The sequence below is a fragment of the Lathyrus oleraceus genome, chromosome 5 (assembly GCF_024323335.1).
Source record: "Lathyrus oleraceus cultivar Zhongwan6 chromosome 5, CAAS_Psat_ZW6_1.0, whole genome shotgun sequence".
Lineage (NCBI taxonomy): Eukaryota > Viridiplantae > Streptophyta > Magnoliopsida > Fabales > Fabaceae > Lathyrus > Lathyrus oleraceus.
In genome coordinates, this window is record NC_066583.1 from 360020976 (window position 1) to 360032531 (window position 11556).

Here is an 11556-nt window from a genome sequence, read left to right on the forward strand (position 1 = left end):
TGCATACTTTATGAGGATAAAGCCTTCATGTTGATGCTCACTATGAATTCTGTGAGAAGCAAGATGTTTTTTCAATCCATGTAGTGCATGAATTTCCAGATGTATTTCCAAGGGACATCACTTTATTACCTCCTGAAAGGGAAGCAAGTTCTCAAGAGACCACAAAAAAGATAAGGGTAACATGGGAAAATATGAAGAAGGCTCGGGGCAGAAAAAAGAACTATGTTGATCAGAGACAAAGGCTTTTAAAAATTGAAGCTAGAGATCATGTATTCTTAAAGGTCACATTGAGACTCAGATTAAATGGACCTTTTAAGACCAAGAAGTCGAGCCCGAGATATATTGGTCCTTATCAGATCGTAGATCGAGTAGGAGAAATAACTTATCCGTTAGCATTACTACCTCCCATATTTGGATTTCATGATGTCTTTCATGTATCCCAACTCCGAAAGTTTGTACCGGACCCTTTCCAGCCTATTCTTCCAAGAGCGATTGATGTCGCAACGAATCTTACCTTTCAACCCCAACCTACTCACATAATAGATTATATAGTTAAGACTCTTTAAACGAAGGAGATACATTTGGTGAAAGTAATGAGGGAAGAGGCAGGTTCGGAAGAAGCTACTTGGGAGCTAGAATCCGAGATGCGGGAGAAACACCCTCATCTTTTCATGTATGCTTTGAAATTCGAGAAAGAACTTCAATTTAGGGGGGGGGGTGTAATGCAATATATATATATATATATATATATATATATATATATATATATATATATATATATATATATATATATATATATATATATATATATATATATATATATATATATATATATATATATATATATATATATATATATATATATATATATATATATGTGTGTGTTTAATTGGCTGCATTGTATGGTAAAACACTAGCTGGATTCTAATGTCTTGACTGATGTCATGACATGCTGTGAAGGTGTTTGTGTGACTGCATTGTAGGTTAGAATATCTAACTGTACTCTGATGTCTTGTTTGATGTCATGACACACGTGAGTAGTTTACTGCAGGATTAGCTAATACAGGATTTATTGAATGTCAAATTGGATGTGGTGACATTCATCCCTGTCAGCAGATACTGAGGAATAGAAACAGTTGGGGTTCTGTTAGAACTCAGTATTTATTTTCAATCTGGTTATCAAGGAAATACCAGATATGGCATAAGGCCTACTGTCTGAATGTCAAACTGGATGTTATGACATTCATCATTGACAACATATACTGAACAATAGACAGAGTGGTGTTCTGCTACACTTCAGTATGTTTCTCAGTCTGTTCTTCAAGAGGATAACAGAACTGACTTAAGGCTTGGTGTGTAAATGTCAAATTGGATGCTTTAACATTTATTAATGTAAGCTGTTACTGTAGAATGGACATATTGGTCCTGTACAGTTCAGCAAATTTGTACAGTCTGTTTTCAGAAAAAAACAGACTTAGCATATGGTCCTTGATGTCAAGCTGAAAGTTGTGACATTCATTCCTGACAGCATATGCTATATTGTAGGTTGTTTAGTTTTTCTGTTTCAGCTTTTTCTCAGGCTATTCTTCAGGGATTCAACAGCTGAGAGAAAATCCAGGAAATCAACAACCAAGCTACATTTAATGAACCTAACAAATAGCCTATTTGTTAGTAACCTAGATGTGGAATTTAGGGAAACTCGGGTGACCTTAAATTCAGGAGAATACAAGTGCAAAGCCCAAGTACTGCAATATAAAAGGAAGTCGTTCCTTCATTCATAACTGGGGATTTTGAGGCGTGAAGTTTTAGTGTGTCCATCATACTTCACTGCTGTATTTTTGTGAGTCTTGTATTAGACATATCTTGTAAACCAAGCTGTTATCTCGTAGATGATTGCTTTGGTGTAGGGTGTTCATTGGGTTGTAAGTGTTGTGTCACTCTAAGCTTTTAAGCGTGAGTGTTGTGTATCTTGATTAAAGCTGTTAAGCACAATCAAGAATTGTTTGAAGTATGACTTCAAAATTGTCTTTAATATTGATTAAAGGTAGTAATCACTGAGGTGATTGAGGGGAAGTGAGTAGGAACTCTGATCTTAGTGTAAGATTGAAATTGCATTGGGTAGGGATTAAGTGAAGAGTTGTAAACGGGTGAGTTTAGCTTTGAATTAATACTACTGATAGTGGATTTCCTCCCTGGCTTGGTAGCCCCCAGACGTAGGTCATGTTGGACTGAACTGGGTAAACAATTACTTGTGTTATTTACTGCACTTACTTTTAAGTTCTGCATAATTCTTGTCTGTGCAGAATTGGATGTCATAACAACCCGTGTGACATCGAAAGTCTGATAACTAGAATTTCAATTGGCATCAGAGCAGGCACCCTGCCTGTTAATTTCTGAGTGAGATCTAGGGAAGTTACTTTCTAGTACCATGGACAAGGATATAGGACACTCAAATAGACCACCCATGTTGGATGGCTATAACTATGATGACTGGAAGCCCCGTATGATAGCCTTCTTAAGGTCTCTAGATAGCAAAGTCTGGAGAGCTGTCAACAAAGGATGGGAACATCCAACGAAGACAGGTGAAGATGGAATCAGTGTGCAAATTCCTGAAGAAGAATGGGACAAGGAGAAAGAGGCATTAGCCCTTGGAAATTCTAAGGCCTTGAATGCATTGTTCAATGGAATCAGTAAGAACATCTTCAGGCTGGTACACCACTGTGAGCTAGCTAAGGAAGTTTGGGATACCCTCAAGATAACTCATGAAGGTACTTCCAAGGTGAAGATGTCCAAACTTCAGATGCTGACCACCAAGTTTGAAAATCTGAGGATGAAAGAGGATGAGACTATTCATGACTTTCACATGAATATTCTTGAAATTGCAAACACCTCTGGTGGATTAGGTGAGAAAATGGCTGAAGAGAAACTTGTAAGAAAGATTCTCAGGTCCTTGCCTAAGAGATTTGCTATAAAGGTCACAACCATAGAGGAGGCTCAGGACATATGCAATATGAAGGTGGATGAGCTCATTGGTTCTCTCCAAACCTTTGAAATGGGCTTGTGTGAGAATGCTGAAAAGAAAAACAAAAGCGTAGCTTTTGTATCTAATGCTGAAGAGGAGTCAGAAGCAGGATATACTAGAGGTGATGAAAGCATATCAGAAGCCTTAGCCATGCTTGGGAGACAATTCAACAAGTTCGTGAAGAAGATTGATCAAAGAGGTAGACCTAATGTCAAGAACATCTCGTCTGACATCAAGAAAAAATCAACTTCTGAAGAAAAGTTCATCCAAGGCAAGGGAATCCAGTGTCATGGGTGTGAAGGGTATGGACACGTCAGAGCTGAATGCCCTACTTACCTCAAGATGCAAAAGAAGGGGCTAGCTATCACATGGTCTGAAGGAGATTCTGAAAGTGAATCTGCTAAACATGTCACTGCACTAACCAGTGTTTGTGCCACTGATGATGACTCAAGTGCAGATGAACTGACCTTTGATGAACTTGCTGCAGCTTATAAGAAGCTGTGTGTCACCAGTGCAAAAGTGCGTGTACAAGGAGAAAAGCAGAAGAAACTCATCAAGGAGCTGGAAGATGAGAGACAGAGGCATCTGACGGCCATAGAGGGTCTAAATGGTGAGATAACCCTGCTGACCTCCAAGCTGAATCAGATGACTAAATCCATCAGAATGATGAATAAAGGAACTGACACCTTGGAAGAGATCCTAAAGGTAGGACAGAAGTCTGGAACCACATCTGGTTTAGGCTTTGGGAAAAGATCCTCAGCTGAACGCAAACGCCCAAAGGCTAAAGTTCAGAAATTCAAGCGAAGGTCACATCCAATGTCTCAACATCGGGGAACCAAGATGAATAATCATCAGAAGAGGAAATTCCAGAAATGGAGATGTCACCACTGTGGTAGGCTTGGGCATATAAAAGCCTTCTGCTACAGGCTTCATGGTTACCCGAACCAAGTCCCTCATGTCAGGCCTAAGCATAAGACATATAGGCACCATGTCTCCAACAAGAAGAGACAATGGTATGCTAGGTTAGCTCACACAGCTCTAAGGGCTTCTACCAAAGAAGACTGGTACTTTGACAGTGGATGCTCAAGACATATGACTGGTATGGAAAATCTATTGGTAGATATTCAACCTCACACTACCAGCTATGTGACCTTTGGTGATGGTGCTAAAGGAAAAATAAAAGGTGTGGGCAAGCTGGACTGCTCTGGAGTTCCAAAACTGAATAATGTGTTGTTAGTAAGAGGACTAACTGCAAACCTTATCAGCATAAGCCAACTGTGTAATCAAGGGTTCTATGTTCAGTTTACTAAGGAGCTATGTATTGTGACGAATGGTGACAATCAGGAAGTTATGAGAGGATCCAGGTCCAAAGATAACTGCTATCTGTGGGAACCTAAAGTCTCAAACTTCTCCACAATCTGCTCTTCAACCAAGGAAGAACAGGAGGTGAAGCTGTGGCATAGACGCCTTGGACATCTCCACTTACGGGGAATGAAGAAGATCATATCCAAGGAAGCAGTCAGAGGAATTCCAAAGCTGCTTATTGATGAAGGAAGAGTCTGTGGAGAATTCCAGGTGGGCAAGCAAACCAAGATGTCACATCCGAAGCTGGGACATCCTACAACTTCCCGAGTTCTGGAACTGTTGCACATGGACTTAATGGGACCTATGCAGGTTGAAAGTCTGGGTGGAAAGAGATATGCATATGTGGTGGTTGATGACCATTCCAGATACACGTGGATAAGCTTTATCAGAGAGAAGTCAGATACATTTGATGTCTTCAAAGACCTGTGCATCAGACTCCAAAGGGAAAAGGACAGTTGTGTTGTCCGAATTAGGAGTGATCATGGTACGGAATTAAAAAATTCCAAGTTTGATGAGTTTTGCTCGTCTGAAGGAATAAGTCATGAGTTCTCCTCCCCTATAACTCCTCAGCAGAATGGGATAGTTGAAAGGAAAAATAGAACTATTCAAGAATCTGCCAGAGCTATGAATCATGCAAAGAAGCTCCCTATGCACTTTTGGGCTGAAGTTATGAATACCGCAAGCTATGTTCACAACAGAGTCACCTTAAGAAAAGGAACCTCCTCCACTCTGTATGAAATATGGAAAGGCAGAAAACCCACTGTGAAGTACTTTCATATCGTTGGAAGTAAATGCTACATTCTCACAGATCGTGAACAGAGAAGGAAACTGGATCCCAAAAGTGATGAGGGTATATTTCTAGGATATTCCACTAACAGCAGAGCTTACAGAGTGTTCAACTACATGACCAATGTCCTGATGGAATCCATAAATGTTATTGTGGATGATAAAGAGGAAGGAATCGATGTCATAGAGGATGTTGAAACATTCCTTGACAGTTCAACAGACATTCCAGTCAAGTCTGAAGAAGTACAGGAACCTCCTCCTGAATGTGAAGTAGATGCAACCACCAAAATGCCATTTATCAGAATTCAGAAAGACCACCCTAAGGATCTTATCATAGGGGATCCCGATAGTGGTGTGACTACCAGGTCAAGGGGAATAAGCTCAAATTCCTGTTTTGTATCCAAGGTTGAACCAAAGAATGTGAAAGAAGCCCTGACTGACGAATACTGGATCAATGCCATGCAAGAGGAACTTGAGCAGTTTAAAAGGAATGAAGTATGGGAGTTAGTTCCGAGACCTGAAGGGACCAACATCATTGGTACCAAGTGGATCTACAAAAACAAGTCTGATGAGAAAGGAGTAATTACTAGGAATAAAGCAAGACTAGTAGCTCAAGGATACACTCAAGTTGAAGGGGTTGATTTTGATGAGACGTTTGCTCCTGTTGCTAGGCTTGAGACCATCAGATTGCTGTTAGGTGTAGCATGCATTATGAAGTTTAAACTGTTCCAAATGGATGTGAAGAGTGCATTCTTGAATGGCTACTTGAATGAATAAGTCTATGTGGAACAACCTAAAGAGTTCTGTGATCCTAACCAACCTAAGCATGTGTACAAGTTGAAGAAAGCCTTGTATGGGTTGAAGCAAGCTCCTAGAGCATGGTATGAAAGGTTGACTGAATTTCTGACCTTAAATGGATACAGAAAAGGTGGGATAGATAAAACCCTGTTTGTGAAAGATGAAGAAGGGAAAATCATGATTGCTCAAATCTATGTGGATGATATAGTCTTTCGTGGAATGTCAGAACAAATGGTAAAACATTTTGTTCACCAAATGCAATCGGAGTTTGAAATGAGTCTGGTTGGGGAACTGACTTATTTTCTTAGAATGCAAGTCAACCAAATGGAGAACTCTATGTTTCTCTCTCAAAGCAAGTATGCCAAAAACATAGTTAAGAAGTTTGGTATGGATAATGCTAGGCACAAGAGAACTCCTGCTCCTACTCATCTAAAGTTAACCAAAGATGATGGAGGGCCTAATGTTGATCAATGTCTGTATAGAAGCATGATAGGCAGTCTACTATACCTAAATGCAAGTAGACCTGACATTTCTTATGCAGTTGGAGTGTGTGCTAGATACCAAGCAGAGCCTAAAGTGAGCCACTTGAATCAAGTCAAAAGGATTCTCAAGTACATCAATGGGACTTGTGACTATGGGATGCTGTACTCACATGGTTCTGAGCCTGTCCTATCTGGGTACTGTGATGCTGACTGGGCTGGGAGTGCTGATGACAGAAAAAGTACATCAGAAGGTTGTTTCTTCTTGGGAGACAATCTCATATCTTGGTTCAGCAAGAAGCAGAATTGTGTATCCCTGTCCACTGCTGAGGCTGAATACATAACTGCTGGAAGCAGTTGTTCCCAACTGGTTTGGATGAAACAGATGCTCACTGAGTACAATGTCACTCAAAATGTCATGACATTGTTCTGTGATAATCTCAGTGCCATCAATATTTCCAAGAATCCCATCCAACACAGCAGGACCAAACATATTGACATTAGACATCATTTCATCAGAGATCTAGTGGAAGACAAGGTGATTACCTTGGAACATGTAGCCACTGAACTTCAACTGGCTGACATATTTACAAAGGCTCTAGATGCTACTCAGTTTGAAAACTTAAGGGGCAAACTGGGAATATGTCTCTCTGAGAACTTATAGCAACCAATGATGTTTGGAATGTATTATTTAATATCTCTGCCTATTAAACAATTGGAACTATGCTCTGATTGGTCAACAGATCATAGCTATGCCACTTACAACAAGTGTGGCAACAAGAGGATAAGGAGATATCCTTACGTGAGGCGGCCTATGCACCTGCAGGAGTTCAAGGACGCTGTTCATGCAGGAGTGGTTCTGGATGTCAGAAACAAAGTCATGGCATCTGATATGGCTGCACCTATTATAAAGCAAAAGTGGGTGATTACTTGATCAAAGCTGTGAAGCAAGATCAAATGGGTGCTAACTTGGTTGAAACTGTGAAGTAAAACCAAGTCTGTAATTCTGTCAGTTATGTGTAATTCTGTTTAAGTTATGGTGGTTCTGTAATTTAAAGTGTTGCTTTGGCAACATTTTTGACAAAAAGGGGGAGTAAAAGACAGGTGATACCCCAGGACAACAGAGTATTTTGTTAAAACAGATATTCATGACAGAGTCAAGATTCCCTCCCCTGCAGCTGATGTGTGATGAAGTTTTTATTTAACTTCTGTTTGTGTGCTGTATGTGTTAAGTTTTATTTAACTTCCATGTGTGTAAGTGTGCTGCCACTCCGAGTGTATTAGCTAGGTCTATTTCCTGCTAGATGTGTGATTTCCGCTGCCATGAACTCTGTTGTGGGATCAAAGTGTTTTAGCCAAAAGTTTGCCAAAGGGGGAGTTTGTAGGTGTTTAATTGGCTGCATTGTATGGTAAAACACTAGCTGGATTCTAATGTCTTGACTGATGTCATGACATGCTGTGAAGGTGTTTGTGTGACTGCATTGTAGGTTAGAATATCTAACTGTACTCTGATGTCTTGACTGATGTCATGACACACGTGAGTAGTTTACTGCAGGATTAACTAATACAGGATTTATTGAATGTCAAATTGGATGTGGTGACATTCATCCCTGTCAGCAGATACTGAGGAATAGAACAGTTGGGGTTCTGTTAGAACTCAGTATTTATTTTCAGTTTGGTTATCAAGGAAATACTAGATCTGGCATAAGGCCTACTGTCTGAATGTCAAACTGGATGTTATGACATTCATCATTGACAACATATACTGAACAATAGACAGAGTGGTGTTCTGCTACACTTCAGTATGTTTCTCAGTCTGTTCTTCAAGAGGATAACAGAACTGACTGAAGGCTTGGTGTGTAAATGTCAAATTGGATGCTTTAACATTTATTAATGTAAGTTGTTACTGTAGAATGGACAGATTGGTCCTGTACAGTTCAGCAAATTTGTACAGTCTGTTTTCAGAAAAAAACAGACTTAGCATATGGTCCTTGATGTCAAGCTGAATGTTGTGACATTCATTCCTGACAGCATATGCTATATTGTAGGTTGTTTAGTTTTTCTGTTTCAGCTTTTTCTCAGGCTATTCTTCAGGGATTCAACAGCTGAGAGAAAATCCAGGAAATCAACAACCAAGCTACATTTAGTGAACCTAACAAATAGCCTATTTGTTAGTAACCTAGATGTGGAATTTAGGGAAACTCGGGTGACCTTAAATTCAGGAGAATACAAGTGCAAAGCCCAAGTACTGCAATATAAAAGGAAGTCGTTCCTTCATTCAGAACTAGGGATTTTGAGGCGTGAAGTTTTAGTGTGTCCATCATACTTCACTGCTGTATTTTTGTGAGTCTTGTATTAGACATATCTTGTAAACCAAGCTGTTATCTCGTAGATGGTTGCTTTGGTGTAGGGTGTTCATTGAGTTGTAAGTGTTGTGTCACTCTAAGATTTTAAGCGTGAGTGATGTGTATCTTGATTAAAGTTGTTAAGCACAATCAAGAATTGTTTGAAGTGTGACTTCAAAATTGTCTTTAATATTGATTAAAGGTAGTAATCACTGAGGTGATTGAGGGGGAGTGAGTAGGAACTCTGATCTTAGTGTAAGATTGAAATTGCATTGGGTAGGGATTAAGTGAAGAGTTGTAAACGGGTGAGTTTAGCTTTGAATTAATACTACTGATAGTGGATTTCCTCCCTGGCTTGGTAGCCCCCAGACGTAGGTCATGTTGGACTGAACTGGGTAAACAATTGCTTGTGTTATTTACTGCACTTACTTTTAAGTTCTGCATAATTCTTGTCTGTGCAGAATTGGATGTCATAACAACCCGTGTGACATCGAAAGTCTGATAACTAGAATTTCAATATATATATATATATATATATATATATATATATATATATATATATATATATATATATATATATATATATATATATATATATATATATATATATATATATATATATATATTCATCACATGAGATTAATATTGAAAATTAGAATAGTATTATTGGAGTAATTGAATTTTAGTGTTAATGACCTATTTGGAATTTTTGAACCAAGAGAGATACGAATAGGTAATTCTTCATATGGAAAGTTTCTTCCTAACTTTCATTCTCTCAATTTTTTCTCTTTAGTGGAAATTGAAGAAAGAGAATAGAGGGAGGAAAAGAGAGAGCTACAGGAAAGAAGAGGATAGGAGGAGGAAAAAAAGTCTTGCATGCCATTGGAAACGTTGAAGAATCATCAATCTCACCCTCATTTTTGAAAATTCCAGGCTCTTTAAGGTGGGGTTCTTATTTAGAAACTCGAAAATAATATTTTTTGGGGAATTTTGCATGTTGGGGAGAAACGGAGTTTTGAGAGATCATTGACAATTTCATATTTTGTTTGTTAAATTCATGTTTGTCTTGCAACTTTATGACTATTTTGATGCAATGTTGTGCTGAATTATAGTCATTTGAAATTATTTTTGAGCAAACTTTTCATTTTAGGATTCCTTGAAAAATTCATAAGAAAACATGTTTGATGATGTTGTGTTATTGGGTTTACTAGCTTCTTGTAGAAAATAACATGTTTTGTTGCTTTTTGAAATTAGATTTTGTATGTATACACATCTGGTATGATAGGTCTCACTTTGGGTGAGGAAACTTAAGAGCTTTGGGGTTATTTTCTGCAGATTTTGAAACTTGCATTCTGTGGCAGACGTTATCCCCAATGACGGGACGATAGTCACACAACGTGCCCTGACAGACGTCAACCCCAATGATGGGTTTACCGTTATGCACCTAAGACCTTGGAGGCATCAAGCAGAGCTGACGGGAATTTCCCATGGAACGTCTTCCAGGTGATGGACGTTATGACCTGGACGACCTGACCGTCACCCTGGGTCTTTCCATCCCCTTTTTGTGTGATTTTTGGAGCCTTGCTGTGTGGCTTGGTACCTCTGACGACTAGTACGCTACACATAAACGAGAAATTGAATGATTAATGAATGATATACTAACTTAGACGAATTGTACAATGTAAGTCCCAAAAGTAGGCCGACATGTAAAGTCCATAAGACCAATCCTTGAGAGACATGAGTTCTCAACAGTAGGCCGATAGGTAACCCGTAAGACTAATCCTTTAGGACAATGTCAAAACAAATTCGACTAAGCGAGTAATGTATGAACAATAGGCTGGTAGGAAATTCCATAAGACCAATCCTTGAGAGATTTAAGTTCTCAATAGTAGCCCGATGAGTAACCCGTAAGATCAATCCTTAAGAGACATAGTTTTTCTAAAAGCAGGAAGGCAGGAAAACGCGTAAGACCGATCCTTGAGGGACTTGTTTTCCCAATAGTAGAATGACAGGTACATCTGGAAGACCTAACATTGAGGGTAATAGTTTAACAAGTTTATGTGATATGGGACTTGAGTAGTTAATAATATGTTTGTTTATGCTTATGTATTAGTCATGTCATGATATTAATTGGATAAGGCGAGAACTCTTAGAATAATATTCCAAGTTAATACCCATGAGCGAGAGGACTCCTAAGATAGGAGAACTCCACTGAGATAAGTTGTATCTTACCTCGTGTTTAATATTTCAGGTGACTAGTCAGCGGCAAAAGGTAAAGGAAAGATGGCGTGATGACACTTTCTGGAGGACTTTTGTTGTAGCTTATTATTTTTTTCGTTGTATTATGAATACCTTATGTTACTATTATACTAATGACATACTTGTACTTGTATGCAAGACATATGTACTATTGTAACATATTAAGTATTGTATTATGTTTTAGTACCATATATTAATAACTTAATTATGTGATTCTAGACACACATATTTATTCAGTTGTTACAAATATTATGTTTTTTCACATACTATAACAATTTCTTGTTCTTTTATGGGCAACTCAAATATGTCAACTTAACACAAGATCTTTATTTTGAAACTCCTCAAGCTTTAGTTGCTACTAGGGTGTCATGACTCTTATTCAGTTTACTATGAAACTCAAGTGTGCTGATGTTAAACAAACATGTACTGTGCGACACCAATAGGCATAGCAACGAGGCAGGGTGGGGACATTTTTTACCTTCCTCAAACCCAAACCCAAATT

At 38.6% G+C, this 11556-nt stretch overlaps 1 long non-coding RNA gene across 2 annotated transcripts; it reads left to right on the top strand.

Moving 5' to 3' along the window:
* The first annotated feature begins 9502 nt into the window (after positions 1-9502).
* LOC127079053 (uncharacterized) lies at positions 9503-11267 on the top strand. Of its 2 annotated transcripts, none has more exons than XR_007787893.1 (3): positions 9503-9738; positions 10131-10407; positions 11047-11267. It is a non-coding gene; the product is annotated as an uncharacterized LOC127079053 (long non-coding RNA). The 2 variants fall into 2 exon arrangements; XR_007787892.1 differs by having other exon boundaries at positions 9512-9738; positions 10131-10298.
* Positions 11268-11556: the final 289 nt, after the last annotated feature.